Source organism: Heterocephalus glaber, unplaced genomic scaffold (assembly GCF_053883595.1).
Source record: "Heterocephalus glaber isolate CG9 unplaced genomic scaffold, H.glaber_assembly_v1.0 deba00000621, whole genome shotgun sequence".
Classification (NCBI taxonomy): domain Eukaryota; kingdom Metazoa; phylum Chordata; class Mammalia; order Rodentia; family Bathyergidae; genus Heterocephalus; species Heterocephalus glaber.
This window is the reverse complement of record NW_028258153.1, coordinates 15,430,005-15,455,035: the sequence shown is the minus strand read 5'-3', so window position 1 is coordinate 15,455,035 and position 25,031 is coordinate 15,430,005. Positions and strand designations below refer to the sequence as shown.

The following is a 25,031-nucleotide window of genomic DNA, read 5'->3' as shown; positions in this document are numbered from 1 at the left end:
TTAGCAATGTAAGGTAGTGTATATGAAATACAAATAAATATAAGAAACCATAGTCATAAGTTGAGGGACAGAAAAGGGCCTGGTGAGTTTACAAAGAGAAAAGCTCCAACTGAGTGAGAAGTTGGCAAACTTGGAGAAAGAAGGGAGGAAGGCAGGAAAGAGAGAAGAAGTGAATGGAGGAGTCAGGAAGATAGAAATTAATGAAGAAAGAAGGGGACTTCGCAGAAGGAGAAAAAATACACAGATGGCATGCAAAAAAGCAATTAATAGATCTACCCAAAAAAACACTAGTCTAAGAAGATGTGAAAGTTTCTGGCAGTAGAAAATTGGGGATAAAATTGAAAAAGCAAGTGTGTTCGCAACATAAAAGCCCGTGAGGCTAAGTCTAAAAATTTAGCATCATTTTAAAAGAAGAGCTGTGAAGATTAAAGTGAAATCATTAAGAAGGATTGTGGTAAAATACATTTTTTGTGTGCTTGCTCAGTTTCTTTTGAGTCTTTTCTTCTTATACTAGTAATCGTGTTCATCTGAATTATGTATTACATTATTTTAAATAGCTTTGAGTTCTGTTAGTGTGTCTATTATCAAAAGGACAAAAGATAGCAAATATTGTGGCAAATGTAGGGAAAAGGAAACATATTGATGGGAATGTAAATTAATATAGCCATTATGGAAAACAATATAGGGGCTACTAAAAAATTAGAACCAGAACTACCATATGTTTCAGCAATCCCTCCACTGGCTATATATCTGAAGGAAATGAAATCAATTCCCCAAAGGATCTGAACTCACATATTTATTGCAACAGTACTCCCAATAGCCAAGATATGAAATCAACCTAAGCATTCAACAAACAAACAGATAAAGAAATTGTGGTAAATATACACAATGTAGTACAATTCATCCATAAAAAAATGAAATCCTGATATTTGTGACTACACAGAGGAAACTGGAAAACATTACGTTAAGTGAAATAAGGAAGCCATATCCTCCTCCCCCAAATCTCACGATCTTACTCATACAGAGAATCTAACAAAGTTTATTTTCTAGAAGTCGAGAGCAGAATGATGATCACCAGAGATTTGGGTGGCAGGTTGATATAGTGAATAAAGATTGCAAAATTTGAGTTAGAAAGAAAGAAGTAATTAAAAAGATCTATTGTACAACATGATGGCTACAGTTAATAACAATATATTGTATTCTTGATACATGTAGTTGCACATGCCTGCAATCCCAGCACCCTGGAAGCCTGGGGCAAGAAGATCACACGTTCAAGCCAAACCCGGCAACAGAGCAAGACTCTGTCTCAAAATAAAAATTTAAAAGGGCAGGCATGTAGCTCAGTGTGGAGAGAGAGAGACAGGAAAAGAGAAACAGAGAGAGACAGAGAAGAGAGGAAAAAAAATACTGAGAGTAAATTGTGTGTTCTCACCACAAAAAAGACAACTCTGTGAAGTAATACATATTAATTCATTTTGCTTAGCCATTCCACAATATATATTTCAATCATTATGTTGCATATGATAAATATACCCAATGTTATGTCACTTTAAATGAATGCACCTTGAGACCACACTCTTAAGTGAAATAAATCAGTCACACATGTTTAAATATCACATTGTTTCTCTTGTGTGAGAAACTCAAAGGGTAAATAAGGAAGGGAGTGGAGGGAAGGGGGGAAAAAGAAGAATCAAGATATATCATGTACAGAGCCACAGATTTAGCTCAGTGGTTCTGGCGCCTGCCTTGCAGGTGCAAGGTCCCGAGTTCAATCCCTGGTACCAACCCCCCCCTCAAAAAGATACATCATGTACAGCTACAAATTCTCTATGATGAATGTGATCATTATGTATATTAAAAGTGTACCAATAAAATTAATTTTTAAAATAGCTGATGAAGTAAAAATAAAAAGGTTGTTTGTTAGAAACAAAAGAACAAATGACTTTCTACCAAGCAAAGAAATGTTATAATTCTTCAGATATATCGTGATTCTGATCAGAAAACAAAAGTATAATATAAAAATAAGCAAAAATACTGATGCATATGCCGCATTGCTGCCTGCAGTTCTGCATATCACAGAGCAAATTTTTATTTTATTTATAAAGTAAAATATTTATCTTTATAAGTATCATCATATAGTAAAAAATTAACAAGATGTTTGAAGCTTATATCACTGGATATTATTTCTTTTCAAGAAGAAAAAATTTAAAGTAGCTATTTCACCAGTCTCAACATGCCTTATTTACTTTGCGATAGACACATTTACCTCTCTCCAAATAGCCTCTTACCCTCCATGTCTCTCAAATGCTTGCATTGAAGCAAAGTCAAATTCAGTGTAATGGGTGGCGAGAGGAAGTGATGTACATCCTCACTTCCTCATTAAGAGCCAGTGTTCAGCCCTGAGAATGCCGTTTTCTGTAATCCTGAAGGCCCTGAGTTGGATTAAGTCACTGCATGGGAGAGGGTGTTACGGTGTATATCTGCATGTCACCCCAAAGCATCATGTTCTCAAAGGTAGAGCTTTTGAAGGGTGACTGAAGCATGGGGACATTCTAGCTAAATGTGATGCCAGGAAGTGGGACCTGGTGAGCAGATGTGGGTCACTGGGGCTGTGTCCCGGTGGAGTACATCTCCCTCCCTGTTCCTCCTTTCACTCTCTGCTTCCTGGCTACCATATAGGAGCAGCTTTCCTCCAAGGCAGGCCCTTCCTCCATGCCACTTCTGCTTTGGAGCCTGCTGACTATGAACTGAAACCTCTGAACAAAGTGAGCCAAAAAGTCCTGTCCATCTCTAAGTTGCTGCTCTTGGGTATTTGTCCCAGTGAAGAGAATGTGACTAAGACAGGAGCCTCAGAGTGACTTTACTCCTCTCAGATTTATGTGAACAGGATATAAACTTTCATTATGAAAAGCCTCAGCAACTTAAGCCTGACTTTTCTAACTAATCCATCCTTTATCCTTTACCTCTTTATACATTATTTTTACTACTTTAATTATATTGAGGTGCTTGGACAAAGTAAGATCATTTCTACTAAGTCAGCTTACTTTAGCCTGCTAGTTCTTAGCAGTAGCCTGGAGTATCGGGTCTGGGGAAGAAAGGGTACATTATTGTTTACCTTACCTAGATTTTCTGCTCAACTGAAGGCCTTATGTTTTTTAGTAGGGATTTTGTTAACAGGTCTTAATTTTTTGTGTGTATATTTGAAACATATTTCCTTCGCAAAAAAAATAATGTTCTTCTAAAAGGAATTTTCACAGTACCTCTAAAAATGATTATTCTCTAACCTATTCAACTACCAGTGACTTTGGTTCACCATAACTTTTTTCCACTCATAGTAATGAACTGATTCTAAAGATACTAGGGGCTAGAAATGGTGTAGTAGCATTTAACTGAATGACTTGATGTTGTCTTACTGTTCCTCTATCTAATGACTATCTAATTGGGATAGTGGATATGCTCCCAAAGGTATTAGCAGTGCCCACAGTAGCTGAAATCTTGTAATTCTGAACAAATGTACTGAATTACATGAACTATTCAAGCTCTCATAGACCCAATTGTTAGATGAGGTGGAGAATAATATCATTGTTTATTTGAGAGCTGACTGAATAACCAAATTCTAATCACTGAGGTTATGCTGAGCCTTCAGAAATAGCATTCAGGCTCCCAGTGTCTTCAAGCATTTCAGTGTTAGCTTATCTGACAAAGCCTATAAAAACATGAAATTAAATAAACAATACTTGGGCTAAAATGTGTTTTGAAGGGAAATAAAGAATATATCCTGGCCAAAAAATCCCCAGATTTTATCTTGATGATGTTGTTTAATGAAACATGAATTCTAGCATCAGTTGAGAAAACCACACCTTGACATTATTTTTTTCATGAGAGTCTAAAAGCTTCCACTAATTCATCATTCTAACTTCAATGCTATAGGTGGCACATAACTTGCACATAAATATGCCTACAGCCAAAGATGTATTTCTTTCTATCCAGCCTCAGTGCACTGCAGGAACATCCATTTATCTGAGTAACCAGCTGAGAAAAGCTGACTTGGTTTATAGCTGAACATCTGTTTATTTATCTTAGGTTCCTCTTCAGATGATTTACTCACCTTACTTTGTGATGCTAATGTACAACATATATCCTGTTTTCTGGCTTGTGCAGACTAGCTGTTGGATGTCATTATTCACCAGTTGGCTTTGTTGGGGGTTGCCATTCATGATTCTCAACAGTATTCACAGTTGTCCCTAACAGCTGCTGGAAAGCTTTGTAAGCCAACCTGAGAGAAATAATTAGGAGAAATAGGCAGAATAACAGAGGAATAAATTTCAATTTGTTCAAGAAGCCAAATATGCTGAGTAATACACATGAATGGTATTCCTAGTAAAGTGAAAGTTTCCATTAGTATACTAAGGTTACTCCAAAAAGCCATGAGCTTTTATACTTGAAATTACCTTTACCCAGAGTCAAAGACTGAAAGCCAATTCTCAGTATCTGTTTAAAGTCAGTACAGTATATGGTTGAAAAGGTAGGCACTTTCTAGCTGCATCATGCTGGGGAGGACACACAGACTATCCTTGCCTGCTTCCCCATCTGTAAAGTAGAGGTACTAATAAAGCATGATAGTGAGGATTACATGAATTCATATGTAAGAAGTACACAGAACAATGGCACATAAAAATCCTTTACAAATGTCAGCTAATATATAGTATATCTAATACTAACTCTGTGGCATGGTATTCATAACAACAGCTATGCTAATGTGATTTAATCCTTTTAATATGTGTTGAAAATTATCACTGCTAACTGCACGTGTTAATTGAAAATAGCTATTTGATTTTATGTGCCTTATGGAGTAGATCATAACTTTAAAAATAAATCCCAGATGACATTTATCTCTCTCAGAAAATAAAGCCTAGAAAAAAAGATAGTAGTTTTCATTTTGTAACAAACAAGAAAACCCATAGAAGTCAAGACATACAATAAGTGGGGGTATTCTTTATGACTTATAGGTATCTTATCCTTAGGCCAATAATTTCCCAATGTGGGGGGGCCTGGAATTGGCTTTTGTTTGAAACTGGAACTTCATTTTCACTTTTATATAACTGCTGAGTTGATTTGGGGAAAGATTAAAAGAGGGATTTTTAAGCATTGTTTTTAATATTAATCAAATGACATAAGGCATATTAGCAAACATTCAGCAAAAGGTCCAGACGGGAAGCATTTCAAACTTTGCCAGACACAGAGTCTCTGTCACGGTACACACAGTTCTGGCATTACAGCATAGAACCTGCCTGGGCACACAGAAATGAATAGGTGGCTATCGGCACTGCACTTAGGAAAGGAGGCAGGAATGGGATGAACCTGGCCCATGGATCAGAGTTTGTTGACCCCTACTCTACAAAATTATTTTTTTCTCCTCATATTTTTACTAGGGTATAAGACACACACATGCACACTATGTCCTTGCACACTTAACACATGCAGGCATGCTAGCTTGAAAATCAATAAATTGCAAAAAAATGCACTGTAAGGTGTTTGAGGAAAATATGGAATTTAAAGAGAAATAACTTATGCTATCTACACAGCATTCATTTATGAAATACCAAAGGCTCTTTCCATCTGAACAAGGCCCAGCGCTGATCTAACACTTATATTTATCCTAAAATCAATCTACAAAGTTTTATTTGCCTAATAAAACTCTCCCTAATAATTCTTATGATAGTTATGTGTATTTTAAATTTGAGAACCAAGGATTTGGATTAAAGGGAAAAAATCTGTGTGCATAGATTTGGGCAGTCAAATCTTTCTTGCTAAAATAATTATCAAATTATTACAGGGAATTCTTTGTGCTTATTTTAATGTTAAGCGTTTCTACCTTTAATATTCATTGAGAGAGTTGTTTACTGTGTGTGAGTGCTCACAGATTAGGAGCTAATACACATAAAATGCTTAATACAGGACCTGGCCTAGTCAGTATTTGTTGCTTTTAAATCAGCATCTATCTGTTCATACCCTGATTCACATTGCTCTTCAAAGGGTCATAGAGAAGAACTGAGCCATCTATATCTAGTTGTCTTTCCTAGTTTGCATTTCCTGCTGGGTCTTGAAGAGTTAGTAGCTATCACAATTTGAATACCGAGTTTTTTACCTATAGAATAACATCATCCTTGAGGATATGACAGCCTTGGAGATACAGAGGTTAGATACCAAATTATGAGATCTGGACTTCAAAATAGGCCCCAGCTCTGTAATCACTTCTGTATTGTACATTCTTCCCTACAGATAGGACGATTACATCTGAATGTTTTCTGGGACAGAAAAGAAGCCTTGTGCCTTCTAAGTAATTTTTTATTATAGGTACCACATCAGTAAGGAGTTTTCTATATTGTTTTAGGTGGCTTTTCTAAGCAGAAATACTAATCCAGAATGACTTGTAGGATTTTGAATGTCAAAATAAGTTTAGCACTCCAGAGAGAATATTTAATTAGTTGTCAAAAAATTCCTCTTTCCATTCTGTGCTGGAGAAAGTCAATGCAGACTGGGCTGAAGGCCCAGACTTTTAAAGCTTATTGGATATAATTAACAATTTACTAGGATGAATGGATTCTTTTGGAAGTCAGTGTGATTGCCTACTATTTATTAGCTGAAAACAATTTAAAAATTTACTCTTCCTCAGAAATAATACTTATGAAGCACAATTGGAATGAAGCAAAACAGAGAAAAAGCATGCAGTTAGTCTTTTTTACTCTATCCCATTCATCTGACATACTACCTAGCAAGTTATAAATGCACAATAGTTGAGAACTATAAAGAACCATTATGATATCCATCTTGGTGTCTCATAGTTACCCAATATAAAAAAAAAAGCTATGAGTTAAAGTTTACAATGAGCTACATGATGTAATCGATGTGTGTGGATCTGAAATGGAATTATTAATTTTCTAATTTTTTACAGAAAGAAGCCAGAACATATTATCAACTCTTTGAGAATACAACATAAGGAACTTTACCATTTTACCACTTTCTTGGATAGGTAAGACCCTACCTTCCCTACTAGGAGTTACCCACAATTGTGAAAAATAGCTCTTTGCTATGCTTTTATAAATTCTTAAGTAAATATCAATTCATTTTGGTAAAGGAGAAATATACTTATGAATTCGACAGCTAATAGATTCAGAATTATTAAGGTAGCACTTACAGTGTTTGGACTGACAATGCCAAAGAATGCAAAGACGCTTCTGTGAAATGATGATTGTACCAAGCCTGTCTTTCTTGCCGTGGTTAACAATACCAATAATATTTTCTCAGCACCTTCTACTTGCCAAACATCCTCCTAAGTATTTGACTTTATGTAAATTAACTCATTTCTTACAAAATCTATGAGACTAGAAGATGAATTTCATGATACAAGGATCACACCATTTACATATTAGGGGCACGAGGCAGATAGCAGTTACTTTATTGCTTTTATTATTTCATTGTTTTAGTTTTAAGAAACAAAATTTATAAAGTTTCAAAGCAAAATATTTTTTAAATTATACTAAATACCCAAGTACCTGCCACATGAATTAAACAAATGCTAATGTTCAGCTATATTAAAATCTTACCTAAGAAAATAAACTGTCATAGAAAGAAGAAAAGCTTTTCTTGCGGTCTCATTTTTCTCCTTTCTTCCTAAGAGGTGTCATGATGTTAAATAATTTTTCTGTGTCTTCTAATGTGTGTGACATGTGTATGAAAGAAACTCATATGATTATTTACATCTTAAAGTGTACATAAATTTGTATCTGGCTGAAGATGTTCTTTTGCACCTTGCCTTCACCTACCATTATATTTATATTCACCCAAATTGATACGTGAATATCTGGTTGGCTCTTGCTAAGTGTTAAAAAGTGATTCATTTGAATGTTTTTATATTCTGGTACTTACTATTATTTCTAAATAACTTTTGGTGTTTAACATTTTAATGCTGAAATGGTTTAAATATGACTTGCAAAAACATTTAGAATTTGTATATAAGAAATCTTAATTTCTTCATATATGATAGCATGCCAGTCCTGCTTGTATATGTTTTGTTTTCAACTAGAAATACATTTTTTTAAATTGGCTTATAAAATCTTACTGATCTTATGGGAACCATGATTTTTACTGTTTTGCCATAACATTGTAATTGAAATCTGTGTTATTTCCCCATAGATGAAATGCTGAGTTTTCTAAAATATACTAGAAATACTATTTTTGAAATTTACGATACTTAAAAGAAAAATACTTTTGGGGGGCCCATGTTAATTTCTTTTATTCTCTCAAAATATCATGGGAGAATTAAAAAAAAGAGATTCTCTTCAAATTGTTTTTTAACACTACAGTTCATTCTAGAATTTGTTTACACATAAATGGAAGTTTCATTTATTCCAACAATATTTATTGGGATCCATGTATGCACACTGGAGAGTGATATTTAAAAGGCAATGCAGACACAGTATCTACCTAAAATGAGAAAACAGGCTATTGATGAATGTGAAGATTCTAAAATGCAGCCATTTAAGTAGATATTTTTATTTGTAACATTGTTACTCAGTGATGATCTTTGATATCACCTAACCATACCAATTTCATTAAACTGAATAATCTAATAGGAATAAAAATGCTTAGTAAATAAAGTCCTTTGCAACCACTTGCTCATATTGTTAATTACTGTACTGCATAAAATTTAGAATTGGATACTTCCAACATAACAAACATGATTCTACACGTAAAGATTGATTTGTTTCTGAAGGTTAAATATTAATAATTCACATAGAATCCACATAGTTTTTACTCAAAAACTCCCTTTAATATTACAGTGCAGGGCTGGGGATTTAGCTCAGTGGTTCCATCACCTGCCTCACAAGCGCAAGGTCCCGAGTTCAATCCCCAGTACCAAAAAAAACAAAAACAAAAAAATATTATAGTGCAGTAGTTGACAGCTCTGAGTATTGTTTTGTCTCCAGCCTCCACAACCTATTAGAAGTATATTAACTACTTTAAGCTTCATAAATCATAATACCAAGCTTTTACCTGTCCAGAATATTATCACGACTTACCATCTCCATTTATCATTTAAATCTGCTGTCTCACTTTTACTACTGTGCTTGCTCCCTTTATCTCTATAGTTCACTGTCATCACAGAAGTCAGAATGGCCTTTTTAAAAAAATATGAATCAATTGCTATGATTCTTTTGTTTAAAATCCACTGAGGTTACTTAGAATAACCCACAACCCTACTGTGACCAAAAGGTGCTACATAAACTGGCTCCTCCCCCCGGATATCACATCCCTGTCACTTCCTGCTGAGGACAAAGATAGCGTCACTTCTAAGCTGTCACCAACATCTAGAGCTACCACCTGTTTCATTGGCCTTCATTTCTTGAAAGATAAGAAGGGATACCAGGGTTGCTGTGAACCAGTGCTGGTAGATGCTTTGCACATACGCTTCATTCAGTGCACATCAGTGACTGGTGTTGCCCATTCAAGGATTTCTTTTTTTACTTTTGTCTTAACAGTAACTATTACTTCTGCAGGGTTTTGACCCATGATTTTATAGCATTATGGAAACCTTTACGTTGCTGATTTATATGACCCAAAACTTCCCATAGACAAATTTCGGCCCAAATTAGCTGCATAGACATGAGAAAAAATAGTTGAAGAGTAGAAAATATGTATTATTCCTTGCAATCTTTTAACTAAACAATAAGATTTGCCACAACCCAATATTGTTTAGATTTTATTTTATCTACAGGATAGATTTAAATATTTTCTTATTCATAGATACGTAAAGTCTATCCATTAAGACAAATTATTTTGTAAAATGGGCTGATTTTCTTTTTTGGTTTCATTTTCACAATATTCTCAGGAAGCAGCACTCAATGACTATTTATATTATTGAGAACGTTTGGCAACAGAAAGATAAATAGTAGGACCACAATACTGCAACAGCTATGGAAAGAGAATGCAAACCTGGTGTTGCCACCATCCTGCCTGGTGAAATGAATACCTTGCCTTGTGCTGATTACAACCCCATCAGCACTGAGCCCTGGTCCCCTGCACTCTGTGTGAATAATTTTAAATGCAGATTAAGCATTCTATAAATGAATTCTATGGGAAAATTAGGATATCAGACTTTGCCTTTATGAACTATCAGCTGGCAATCTTACCAGGGCCCAACCTACTCTGGCTTTAAGTGATTAGAAACCTATTCCAAGTCTGAGGTGCTAAAGAGGGACCTCTCATGGTTGACTAGAGACAGAGAGAATTACCCACATACTTTGGCAGGAGTTAAAATAACAATAACAGTCCTCCTACTTAACAGACTGAGTCATGAGCACATCATTCTACTGATATCTCAGCAGTTCTGAGCAGATTGTTTGGGCTCCAGTTCTGTAGGCAGAGGTGGGTGCACCTGCTACAAAAAGCTCTAGCTCTTGCTAGGAGGGTCTGTTATTAAGTCTTGTCTTTTAACAGTTTGGCCAAATGGAAATAGGAAAAGGAAACATTTGGTGCTGATAAGCATATTTTTCTAGTGCAATACAAGAATGGTGGTCTAAGCACAATTATTTACCTGCCATGAGTATAAGTCACTTAAAAAGTGAGGCTTATTGTAGAAGTTCTTGACCATCAAATCTTGCAAGCTATCTGCATTAAGAAGTCTTTTAGAAATCAATAGCAGTAGCTTTGTCTCAGTCAATTTGAAATAAAGGTAAAAATTGATAGAAATCTACTTTTGCTTAAACAGAAGAGAGATTATTATATGGTTCCTAAAATGCCAGGTATCAGGGCATGTTTTGTTACTATAGCACAACACCTGAGACTGGGTAACTTTATAAGGAAAAGAGGCCCAAGGAAAAGATCCAAGGATCTAGTGATGACCTTCTGACTGGCAGGGTCCCAAGGCAGTGCAGGGTCTCACATGGCGGGAGATAATACACTAATACACATGCGTATCTTCTCTTACTTCTTAAAAGGCCACTAGTAATTCAGGTATGGGGGATCCACCCTGATGATTTTATCTAATCTTAATCACAGCCCAGTGCCCTACCTCTAAGTATCACAGTTGGATTAAGTTTCTATGCTTGTAATACTTCACAATAGGAACTAAATTTCAACTCGTGAACCCCTAAGCAACATAATGAAGCCATATCCAAATGATAGCATTCTTTGTAATCCAAGGATTGAGAAAGAAAGGGGCATTATAAGTATCTAGAATTAGGAAGTAAAGAGGAGCCCAAGCCATCATTCTCCCAGTCTGTCTCACTCCTCTGTGCTCCTCTTGATTCCACATGACTGCCCATAACTTTCTGTACACAGAGATGCGATATCCTTACTGCTCTTTACCCAAGCACAGCTCTTGAGTTTGCTTGCCTGTCAGTGCCAGGCTTATATAGTAGTTGTACATCAATGTTTACTTACCTGAACTTTTTACCAAATAAGCTGTGACTGTGGCAATAGAACAGTTCATGCATACATGGTTGCCAGCATCCTGCCATTTTGTATGGGAAAAAAGGAAGAATGAAAACAGAATCTTGATCATAAACTAACACCCTCAAAAGCTATTGAAAAACTCACAGTGCAATTTATTTACTCCTGCCCTCTCACTTTCGTTAGTAACTGGCACGTCTTCTGGTCAATCACCTACACATGTGATTTTATGGTTGTCAGGTCATGAAAGCCCAGTTAGTGCACTAAGAGCCTTTTCCATACCCTGATTGCAAGTCTAAAACTAAGAACATCTAGAATCCTTTGAGGGTCTTGGTCACTATCTCCTTTCCCTTTGGGACAGAAATTAGCACTTTTCAAGATGAAAAAGATTTGCAAGCAAACAAAGAAAACAGGTAAAATGCAAAATGACTGGCCTAGACAAATCAGGAAGTGGAACAAGGAGCTTGAGCGAGTCCTTCAGGTGCAAAGTCAGCATTCCATCTTTAGGTTGACACACATCTCTGCAAAAAATAAAACCCTTTGTAGGATATATTTATTTGGCCCTCCTGTTCCAGTGGGGCAACTTGAAATAAAAGGACTTAGCAGGAGTCATGTGAGTGTGTGTATATGTGTCACATGCATACCTTAAACCAATTCAGCGTTTCCATAGACATAGTTCCAAAGATCACATTTTTACAAAATTGACTTCAAATGTGATCATAAGTTTAGGATACTTTAAACCCTGAATCCAGTGATAATTAAAACCAATTTTAATGGGAATTACCTAGGATATATAGAACTGTGCAAGCAGACCCTTCAGCTATTGTCCTGTGGACCTAATTGTTTCCTAAGGAGATGAGTGCCCGTATTGCTGTCGTGGTGTGCTTGGCTTATTCCTCTTTCACCCCTCCAGATTCTACTTTTGCCAAGCAAACAAACAAAGACCTAAAAAGTGAACAAAACATCTTTGCTATGGTCATGATCTAGCCTCAGCAATAATACCCACATAGCAGTGTGTTTTCACTGAAATATATAAATTGTTTCTCAAATCAAACATCTTTTTACAAGAGATAAATGATGAAGCAAGCAGTGACCTTTTCATTTATTCCTTAAAAATATTTTAATTCGCACCTTTTTCAAGTCTCAGTTCTATAAAGCATGGAAAATCAAATAAGGAATTGTGTACAAGCCAAGAGACTGCAACATGGGTTTACAAAAAGACAGCAAGTCCATTTTACTTGGATTTTGTGGGGTAGAAAAAGGATTTGAGTCAGGGGAGTTAAGCTGGAATAAGAGAATGGAGGGGCTGCTGTAGACAGTAGGAATGCAGTCTGCAACAAGTTTTCTGAGAAAGTGAATGATGTGATCAAATTGGGTTATGAAGCTTTATTATCCTGGCGAAGATGTGCAGAATGGATTAGGAAGTCAACTCTGAAGCACAATTTACATCACTAACATGCATCTATATTTTCAACATGTGGTAGTGTTGAGAAATGTGATGGAAAAGAAATTTGGAGTTAAAGATACTGGTCAGGACTGTAATTATAGTCTAGGGACTCATCTATGTATTCATGATATGAACTACTAGGTATAAAAGGCCATGAAGAAGAGGATAATGCCAAAAAATTGCAGAGAGCGTTGTGAGACATTCATATCCACATTAGTGAGAAGGAGTAGAAAATCAACACAAAAAATCCGTATGGTGTAGAAGGAAGATTCAAGCCTAACATGGACCAAGAACATTATTACACAGAATTACATGTTATACTGTATCAGGGAGGATAAAGAGAGAACAGTAGTAAGTGTTCTACTTCATGCTTAATAGATTGTTAATAGTTAGTGCACCAGTGATCATAAAATCTCTATCTCCAGGTCTACCTTGCCAGCCACCAAACATGAATTTTCTACCATTCCCTGGACATACTTATCCAGATGTGCTGCAGCCAGGCATCAGAATTCTACTTGTCCACATGGAAGTGATCAGATTCCCCTCTGTGCTCTTCCTGGCCCCCAAAGTCTTATGTATCTTCATTACCACCTACCAATGTGTCCGATAAAACTATAAGGATCTCTTTTCTAACCCCCTCTCTTCTTGAATTCCTCAATTTGGCAAGGCACTAGGTTCTGAGGTATCTCAGGAAGCTAAGCCTTCTGCTCCCCCTACTCTTCTCCCTTGCCTCAGGCCTCCTGTACATCTGCCTGAAACTTCCATTGCCATTGACTAGATTCCCTTTTCTAGTCTCTTACAAGCACTTGCTCCTCTCAGCTCTCAGTGTACATCAGATCATTTCTTTACCTAAACTTTTCCTATAGTACAAAACACTAAATTTAATAAAGACTCTTCAAAACAAGGCTGAAAGCATCTATTTCTGGAAAATCTCCACTCCTTCCCTGCTATTCAGTTACCTGTCCCTCTTTCTACTCACAGCAGATACTTGTTGCCTCAACTTTATTGTCTCTCTTGGGACACCATGTTTTTCTCATGTGATCATTGCATTTGTTAATTTTGCAACTCCAGCATACAAATCCATATTCCCCTATCTGGCTTACAAAAGCCTGTCTAATCAACTCAAATATTATTTCTTCTGTGAAGCTTTTTTCTGAGTATTAAATGTTCCATTAGATGATGTCCTATTTACTTTTCTTGTTGCTAAACCAAAATTCCCAACACCCAAAGTTAAAGGAGGGTAGGTTCATTGTAGCTCATAGTTTGTAGAGGTTTCAGTTTATAGTTGGCTGACTCCAAGGCAGGGTGGCAAGACAGAGGGGCATCATCTTGAATCAATCCCAGCATTACATCCTTGATCCCAGCATCATGGATCCTAGATCCAGCCACCTCTGAAAAGCCCCACCTATGACCACATGAGGCTTTTGGAGGACATCTAGATACAAGCCATAACAGGTGATAAGAGGCATCCTTAGTCTTTTAAACATGTCTAGGCTAGAGAAAAATCATCTTGATATGTTATTGCTCCCATCTGTCTTTCAGACTTCTTTGTGAAGTCTCCAAAAGGAAAGGTTTCAGCTGTTCCTTATTTGTGCTTCTAAAGCCATAATATTTAGATTTGAAGCAAAGGATTTTAATAGGTATTACTGAGTAAGTAAGGTATCACTAAGTGGAAGATCAATAAGTGAGGGATTGAAGGGTGCATTCCTAGTCATCACTCGAGAGGAAGAAAGATGAGCTGGTACTGTGAGACCATGAAGAGATAATAAGAACAAGTTTAGGAGGGGGCAGGGCAAGATATGTGAAAGATACATTGAAGAAAATTGAGAGCCACTTATTTCTCTAAAGAAAAGAGATGGCAACAATGAGAGCAGAGAAAGAGGGACCAGGGAGGCTTCTATCATTTACCACTTCAGGAAAGACAGTGCTTTTACGGCCTCAGAAAAGGATTACAGATTCAGGCCCCCGAGGCAGATGTTACAGAGGGACTCACTTGAAGGCTGAAGCATCTGTGCTGGAGCCCATGAGGAAGGAGAGAGGAGTGAAAAGGGGAGTTGGGAAGAGCAACAGGAAATGCTCCTTGCTCCAGTTTGCTTTTCCCTTTTTCCACTCCAACACCCACAGGCTGTTCTCGTTGCTGTCAGCATTGGCTGTGCAGGCAATAAATCGACAATAGTTACTTAAATGTGTTTCCTTTAATCTTCTTACTCCTATCAGTCTCATCCTTTAAAAAATAATACTATACTTTTTCTTCAAACCAAGTGTATTAGTTAGGGTTAGCTAACTGTTAGAACAAGCAGATCTAAAAATATATCATTGATTCTTGCTCAGCCAGCAGTCTTGGTTCGCTGTTTGTATTGGGAGTTCAACCAGGGCTCTGGTCTCTTTCCATGTATGGCTTTGTGTTGTCATATTCCGCATCCAGTTGGTGCAGGGGAAGAGACCAAGGAAGAGCATATGGCAGTTGTATAGGAGCCAGACCTTGAAGTGTGCAGTATATATCACTTCTGGTCACGTGTCTTTTGCTGAATTGCACTCATACAGGCACACCTAATTGCAAGGAAATGTACTCTACTCATGTCTCAAGAAAAGGAAGAAAAAAGTTTTGGTAAAGTCCTAGCAGCATTTCTTACCCTAAAGTAAAAATCTATCTACAGATTAATACATTGAACATTTGCTTCTAATAGCTTTTTGTGGTGTCAGCCATTCCACAGAGACAAAATTATGAATCATAATTTCAATATCATATTTAAAACATAAATGTATTGGATACACCAGTTTATCAAGCTTAATCCTCACAGCAGAACCCAAATAAGATAATTTTTAAAAGCTTACTTATAAAATAATCAGTTTCCAAAATAATGGCTGACAAACCATGGTACCTGATGTTGCTCTTGATTTTCTTCAGTAACTTTTGATTAAGGGAATTAATTGATTAATAAGATCAAAAAGCTTCATTGTGGAATGAAATAAATATTTTTACTTTGATAAATATCTAAAATTCATTATTATAGAACATGAATTGGGATGGTCAAATAAAAATTTTGAACTGAGGAAAGATAAAGGTAGAACATTGAGAGAGCATTTTTAAAAATTGTATAAAAATTTTGATGTTTAATAAACTCACAAATAATCATGTATAGCCTTTCCATCATATTTTTCCTTTGCTCCATCAATACTATTTATTTGGATGTTGGTAAATATTGTCTTTTATATAAAGGGTAGCTAGACATCTGTTCATTGCTTATAGAATGAGAATATTATGTCACAGTGTTGTATAAAAGCCATTCTATCAGCTAAGTATTCTTAAAAATCAACTTATATGGTAAGTGATTCTGCTGCAGAGTTTTTGTTTCCAGTGATCTTGGAATGTTTGGGTTTGTGTGAAAATGCTGCACTGCAGTCTGTGTGATCACTGTCTTCTTCTTGAAAGTTGAGACTTCTCTTGCCTTTGAGAGTTGGTTGCAATTTAATCACATTCTCTTGGCATCAGAGAGCATTTGAAAATGAAGAAATATGAAGAAAACTGGACTTTTCAATGAGGATTCCAGAAAAGGCAGTTTGATGCTTCAGAAGAATGAGACACAGTGGGTGAAAACCCAAGTTGCTTGAACTTGGAGGCTGATTCCTTCTGAGTGTGTCTGTCAAGTCTCTCCTCCTAAGAAGCGTAATGATTTATGTAAATCTGATCATTTCTTCTGTTTTTTTTTATCCTTTTCTCACCCACTTGCACTATTTAATGAATGTCAAGGATTCCAGTTGTACCATGTGCTCAGTAATTACTACAGAAGGCAATTTGATTCAGAAACCGTTGTAGTCTCTTCAAGAGAAATTTAAAATTCACTAAAGCAACTACTCCAGTGAGGAGTACCAAAGCTTGAGTCATGTGAAACCATTGTGCACAGAGTTCTAAGAAAGACCCACCAGGAATCAATCCTGAATGAAGAGCAAAGGGCCAAAACAGTCAAAACGACTTTTCTTTCTGCAACACACTACTGTAGCACTAGTAAGTTTTTGCTTCTGGAAAGCAGTGTGTATTTCTTTTGGCATATATTTAGAATTAGAGGAATCTTGTTTCTGGAACCTAAGAATTTTAAAGAAAATTTTAACTTAAAGACAAGGGGAATTAAAAATACTGTAATATAATATATATAGCATACATATATAGTACACCTATGCACAAATACATCTATGGATTAATTAGATATACACTGTGAAGGTATTATTTGAATGGAACAGGAGAATAGGGAACTAAATCATTAGAGAAATAACATATTAGTGTATATTTTTATATAACTTTCTTATGGTAGGTCTAAGTAACTATATTGCATAGTTTGAAATATTTGTACTTAGAAAATACATAGGAAAACCTTCTAACTTCATTTTTTCCACTGTATTTTAAGTCACGACAAGCCTATCCTGCACCAACTTTTCACCCTGTCCTTTAGCATCCCTGTAATCAGAGCTGCCTCCAAGTCCTCAGGTCACAGCTGCAGCCCAACTTCCCATTTCCACCCCTGCATCAGTGTGTTCTCTTCACTCATTAGCAGCCATGTGATTATTTTAAATGGCCTCTACTGCATTGCTTAAAATCCTTCAAAGACTTCCCATTATACCTCAAGGTAAATCCAGTCACTTACCAAGTTCTGCAAGACCCTACACACTTATTCCAAGTCGGTCTCAGACACACCACGTTCATTCATAAGGCTTCTATTCCTACAGCACCCTCCTCTCCTTTGTGAACTTTCTTGCCTTGGTTCTTTGCGTAGATAGCACCTCTTCATCAGCTGAATCTCTCCCTTGAGATCGCCTCTTCAGTACAGCCTTAAAAATGGAGACCATTTAGAAATAGCCCATATCCTTGCCCATTGCCAGAAAGACATTTCTTAGTCTCTGTATTCCCTTCTAGCACTCAAATTCTTTGGCATGGAATTGCAGAGAAATTTTAGAAATTGACAGTGGCAGAGACAAGGAAATAATAAAGATTTTTCTATATGTTGTTTCTACAAAAATCATGAGACAGATACTTAGATTTCTACACTGGAAGTGTAAGAATCACAAAATTCCAAGTAAAAGCTCAAACAGAATTTATGTGAATGAAGATCCTGTGGTGATTCTGCAAGCAGGTTTAATGCTTCCATGTTCTGTTCCCTCAGTTCATCTGGAATCCCAGAAAGGAAAAGAGCAGAGGGCCGCTTCTCCCTTTCCATTTAAGGACTCTGTTACCACCCATGCCTCTGACTTGCCAGAGGTATACTGTCAACCTCACCTATCACCTTCTTGTCCCACTTCCTACTGTCATTAAATACAAAGTTCCTAGCCTTTGTCATTTAATGGCTGTGATAAAATGTTAAACATGTGTTGGGTCTAATGAAAAGTGAATGCCACACAATTAGTGTATTAAAAATTAATATTCTTCCTTAAAATTTTTGCTATATTCCCAGAAGTGTGTTCCATTTTAAAATTAACTTTGTCTTATGATCCACATTTTTCTTTACTTGCTCCTGGCCAGCTCCTATTTGCCAGGCTTACAGATTTATATTGAATATTGTTTTGCCTATGGGCCCACCATATAATATTGCCACATTTGTGTCTATATGTACATTGAGAGTTTTGCAAATAATATTGGAATATTTGTCTTTGTAGAGAAATTAATTATGATATACATTGGTTTACTTGAATACTTTTTGAGGTTAATTTTTAAGTATCTCACAAACTTAGACTAATTATATACAATTCAGGGATGGAGAATTTAATGAATTTATGTCACACCTTATCTCTCCAGAACTTTGGTAAAACCCAAATTGCAAACACAGAAATTGACCTGATTTCAGAAATCACTCCATGGTACAAAAATATGTCCGTTCAAAAAGATAAATGGAAGTGTATGTGAAGGCTGACCCAATTGGATCAGACCTGAGCTGTGAGGGAATTCCAGATGATAAGGATTCCTCATGTTTCCTTTCTGTCTCAACTTAACTGATACAGTTAGTGAACAAGGTTACTTTCAACTTCACTGAGAATTCCTGAGAGTCACAATTACAGCCAGCAGTGAGCACAGAACACAGCTGCCCTGAATTCACAAAGGAAAAAGAAAGAAAAGAATTTGCGGATTTATATAACACATACTTTACTTTTGCATGACTAGTATTTTACCTTTCTCTAGAAAAAAAGTACTTAATATAATTAACTAGATTTTCAACAATCCATACATGTAGTATTTTAGTACATTTTAAAATGTGCCTAGTACAAATATTTTGGATCTATTTATTTATCTTATAAAGTAAGTATGACTCAGGTTTATATTCACATGGCACCTATTTCATCCTCTGTTATTGCTTTTACTGTGTTGCAGTGTAAAAAAGAAAAAAATCAAACATCTGTTTTCCTCAATGGAGAGTGAGCTGTTTGTGGTCAGAGTCCACATCTTTATGTTCTCAGTGCCTAACAGAATTTCTGCTAGAAAGCTGGCAGTCAATAAATGTTTATTGAATTAAATACTATAAAGCATAAAAATGAATTGATAGTGATCTTAATATTAAATGAAAGCTCGATGCGATCTTGTGAAAGCAATTTGTAAATCAGTGCCTCTCAAAGAAAGATTGCTCTTTCTGGTCATTCTGACTGTGTTATTTTCTTAGCAGTCTCTGTTCTCTCACTCCACTGTCTCATCATATAACTGCAGTCACAAACAGGTTCACGGCCAACTAACTCTAACCAGTTGTCACATCTGGAAAGAAAAGTGACATCCAAAAGAACCTAATGGGGCTTACATTGAACAACAACCAAAAATGAAATTCCATCTTACATTGCTCATTAAGAAGCAAGCACAATATTCTCTAATAATGAAAATTTTAAGAAAAAAAGCTCTTTGTAACATGGTATATGACTGAACCACAAACTGAACTTAAAAAAAAATAAGGTTATTACCTTTTAAAAGAGTATGAAATATGATGTTTTTATCATTCCCTTCCTTCCACAAACATGAGTGGCAAGGTATATAATTAGATAGATGAAAATAGATAAATATAGAAACATTCCTGGGTATCTTCCCAAAAGAATTAAAAGAATCATACCACAGAGATATATGTGCACCCATGTTTATAGCTGCAGAGTTTGTAATAGCTAAAGCTTGGAAACAGCCCAAGTGCCCATCAACTGGAAACTAGATAAAGAAGATGTGTTTTTTTTTATTTTTATAAAATGGAGTACTACTCACCCATAAAGAACGAGAAACTAGAGTCTTTTATAGCTAAATGGATGCATATTGAGGCCATACTCTGAAGTGAAATAAATAGGACACATGTGTAAATAACGAATACTTTCTCTAGTGTGAGAAACCGAAAGTGTAAATAAGGATTAAAAGGATTAATAATGCATAATTGATACTTTGAAATAGGAAAAGGTCCAAAGGGGTAGGAGTGGTGGGAGGAGATGAGGAAAGGAAAGAATGGAAAGGAAAAATTATGAGAAAAGAAAAAAAATGGAAATGAAGTCTATGTAAATAGGGAAGGGTGGAGGGGTGAAGGGCACACAGGTAATGGGGAAAAAATAAGAACCAAGATACATCATGTACAGGTACAAGCACCCAATGATAAATGTAAATGTATACCTAAAATGTACCAATAAAAGAATTAAAGCAAAAAAAAAAAAGAAACATTCACTATAATTTAAATTAAAATTATAAAAGCCGCTTGTTAAGACGTTTATTAAGTAGACTATATTACTTTGAGGGTCAAGTTTTGTCTTGTGTTTTAAACATAAAATCAGCCTCTTATTTCAATCCCAAATATACTGTCATAGTTGAGGTCCACAAGCTCATAACTTCTTCCAATTCATTGATTTTGGATCAATCATCCTGAAAAATAAATTGAAATAAAGCACTCCCTTCTCTCATGTCTTTCCCAGGGCTGCTGTATGGCCTTCAAGGCACAGCCCAGGCTTAGCCTGCTATATCCCTTTCTGATTGTGTCCTTACATGCCTGTCAGCCTCATTGGCCTGTCCCATTTCACTCCTGAGCCATAGCAAGTCATGTGTGCTTTGCACATGTTCTGCATTTGGTTAGTGAATGTTTGCTGTTGAGCCTCCTCTGTGCCACACACTACCCTAGGTGCTGGCTTGGCAGAGATGAATAATCTCCAGTTTTCCCTTTAGAAGCTCACAACCTAGTGAGGTAAACAGGCAGAAGAGTGAGGAAGTTCTCACCCAGCATGGAGGCTGGAGTGACAGGGTTGCTGGAAGAGTGCCCATTGTGGTATCTCTCCAAAAGGTGTTTGTAAAAAACAAAACAAAAACAGGATTTGGACATCCAGCTTTCCTTTCTAGAAAGCTTCCCATTCTTTTTGTGGCTAAGTCCTATTTATTTTTTATACTCTTTCATCTTCTCCAGGAACTGTTGATTTTCTTGTGCAGTAGGAGCTGTCTATGCACTTCCCCAGCTCCCTGCCTTACTTCCATTACATGTGTGCTTGCTGGTGGTTTTTTTTTGTGACCTCCTTCAGCATAAGGGCCATATATTTTTCCTTGTATTCACAGAGTGTTTCCTATTGGGTGACACATAAAAGCCTTACCCTTAATGCTTGGAGACATTTTAAATGTAATCATTTAATGAATTGAGATATGTTGTTGTAGAGTTGGGAAGCATCATATCAGTCATACAGACCAGGCCTCCATCAATCAAACCCAGAATTGATTTTTTAATGTTCGGGACAAGATGGCCATTCAGCTTTTGCTTGAATACGTCCACTAAGAAGGAGTGCATAAATTTCAAAGATAGATGAAAAACAAATACCATGACTAATGATGCTCTATGTCTGCATATACTCACTAAATTTGAGAGAAGAGTTGAATCCAGGTGCATTAGTGGCAAAACTTCAGTCATATAGGTTGAAAGAATTGCCCACCAAAAGGTAAAATGACCAGCTGGGCATAGTGATGAACAACTGCAATCCCAGAACTCTGGGAGGCTGAGACAGGAGGAGTGCAAGTTTGAGCCCAGTCTGGATAATTTAATGACTTGATGAGACCCTGTCTGTAAATAAATAAATAAATGCATATATAAATAAGGATGGGAATGTAGCTCAGTGTAAAAGCCATGGTTCAATTCTCAGTACCAGGTAGAGAAGGGCAGACAGACTGGGAAAGGGGAAATATGCAATGAAGAGCAGGAAACAAAATAGTTTTCTTGTTTATAATTCCCAGGACGTCATATTTTTTGTTTGTTTGTTTTAAATAGCCAAAAGCAGATCCTTTCATAGAAAACCAAAAAGCATTCAGTTTTTAAATTTATGCCCTAATATATTCTCCACTTTCAAGTTTCCCTCTTTTTGTTTTATGCAACTGCAAATTTCTTCTCCGACTTTTAGGGTTTCATTTTCTTTTTGTTCTTAATTGTATCATTTGCAATCACAGTCTCCAAGTTTATGTAAGTCATGACCTTCTTAAAATTTTTAATAGAGAAATTTCGGGTGCAACTTGTCTTCAACTGCTGATCATTATTTTTATGTCACCAGATTTAATAGGGAAGTCTGATCATCTTGTGTTCAAGGGCTGGGCTTTAGATTGTAGCTATAGTCACCTAGCCAGTTGTCTTCCCTAAATGTGGCTCTCAGTTGTCTGGAACCAAGAGTCTTTCACTCCGTTGGGCTTTAAGTAAATACTTGAGGACTGAAATTCCTTTTAAAATATCTGTAACTCTTTAAAATACTCCTCAGATTTGTGCCCAGAGACTTGCTTCATGGTGTTTTATTGCATGACACTAAACAAAATCTGTACGGTGTTTTATTATGTGATGCTAAACAAAGGTTTCAGATCAGATTTGAAGCTGGAAAAAGTTTAAAACAAAATCATTCATTGTCAACATCCAAATGTCACCTTCTCTATTAAGCTTTTTATCTTGATGGTTAAATTTATGCTTAAGAAAAATGTTGCTAAAATTATTACGATTGGATTTCTCCTTACACATTAAAAGAAAAATACTAATCTCTGGGCCTGAAGTTCAGTAGTTAGTTATATGCTTATGAAATTAACACATTTATCACCCTAAGTTTACAGACCTTATAAGTGGCAGAAAGGAACCCTAATTTCTGGTTGGAAATCTATTATATGTTCCATTACGTCTCCAGTACCGAACAAAGTGCAGGTCTTTAATTAAATACCATAAATAGAGCTAAAACTCTAGTGCATTTTAAATATTATTCTTTTCTGATATGTATATGACATAATACTTATCCTTTTATTTAACATAAAAAAGAGCTTAGAAATAATACACATCTGTGAAGTATGGGTTAAATACTACAGTCACATAAAAGTGCTTATTTAGATTAACAGTAGATTAATATTAATGGAACAAATTTGTAATGTCGGTGTTCTTAACAGGATTTCCTCTCTGGCTTCTACCCCATTCCACAGTCTTACCACCTAGGAAAGGAGCAGGTAATAGAATGGATGTTGGTAGATTGGCTACAATTCCAAAATTTTAATTTATTATTTATCATTAGAAGTAGTTGATTGAAAATGCTTTAATATGTATTGCTTTGAGGGAAACACAAAAAACTTCAAAGTTTAAAGTAAGTGGAAAATTAGGAAATGGCTTCTTTTTTAGTAAAATGTGTCTCAGATTTGTATTGTTAATTCTGGATTTGCTTAGAGAAAATCAGTTCATCAATATCTCAGAAAGATAGCAGAGCTGTCTGGGATATTTTCTTCTGCTTACTTCTTATTTCTTCTTTTTAAATAATGGAGGGAACGTGACAGCTGTACCTGATTTTCTCGTGTCTCCAAACCCTGAAGGCTTATGTGTTCAAGAGCCACTTTTTGGTACATTTAAACCATTATGTTCATTTGTCACTTGCTGTAAAGAACAGAAAATGTGAGAACATCAGAATATCAAGTTTTTTGCATGTGCACTATTCAGGCAATCCAATGATAGATGGAGGTTACAAAAAAATACTTCTTTTTATAAACCAGCAGATAAGTGCATTGTGTTTCAATGTGCACATACAGTTTTGAGAATCTTCAAAGACAACCAGCATAAGGGTGTCATTTGGCTACTTCCAACATAGGTCATTTGTCACTTTAAAGTTATCATTTGCTCATTATCAACATTTGCCTGGAGAATAATTAAGAATTTTATTCCAAGGAAGGTGGACAGAGGAGAAATACTTTTTTAAAAATCTAAGTAATTCTATCTATTTCAAGAAATCAGAATTTTCTGCTAGTTTAGTTAACTTGCAACCTGTCACAAAGTTCTAAAATATTAGTTAATGTTTTATTAAACCATTTTGTGATGATGTCTGTCATATTTTATTCACTTTTTGTACATGAATAAAATGAACTATTGTATGTTAAATAATGTCTACTATTTTCAAAAAACAAGCCAAAATGTTGGAAGACAATATGTACAGTAATTATTTATTTAGGATATAAAATTTAGTTTCAGAAAAGATTTAAGTTTTATAATTAATTATAATAAAGAACAGAACACAGTGATAATAACAAAACGAGGTAAATATTAAATTATTATTAATGCTAATCAATTTAGTTTCTGGTGATTAAGGGGAAATGTGAAGAAAGATATAGTGCCTGGTAGGCTAAGAATTATAAGAAATAAGCAAAATATGTGTGATCTTATTTTCTTTCTCAATTCCACTATAAATTAATATACTGGGTAAATTCTTAATGCAAGGGACAACAATATCACAAAAGACAATGTTTCAATAGAGGTTTTACAGATTTGGAGGCAGACTTTTGAGCTCCCTTTGGGAAAGTAAATTTTTTCTCTCACACACACACAAATATCTTAACTGTAAACTAATCCACACACCATTTCAGCTTAGAGTTTATTTCTTTAGTTGTTTTATTAATTTTTATGGTTCTGTGGATCAAACCCAGAGCTTAATGAGTACTGGGTTAGCACACTGCCACTGAGACACATCCCCAGCCCTCAAGTTGGAATTTAATCTGTAGAAAACATGTAATAATCTGGTTATAGCAATTTTACTATTTTGATATAAGATGATATAAATTGGATCTTCAGTGGGTTAGAAATCTGATCAATCCAGAGTTTCATAATTTCCTTCATGTCACTGGAATCAAAGGTTAATGACAAAACTGCAGGCACTAAAGAAT

General features: G+C 35.8%; 1 protein-coding gene across 41 annotated transcripts in view; it reads left to right on the top strand.

The window, feature by feature from the left end:
• The window catches only part of Map2 (microtubule associated protein 2), a 268,232-nt gene that overhangs the window by 168,795 nt on the left and 74,406 nt on the right, over window positions 1–25,031 (top strand). For all 41 annotated transcript variants that reach the window (XM_087206187.1, XM_087206202.1, XM_087206178.1 and 38 more), the window contains one exon: window positions 6,956–7,033. The gene's annotated coding sequence lies outside the window, so the exon portion shown is untranslated. The remainder of the gene's footprint in view (window positions 1–6,955; window positions 7,034–25,031) is intronic.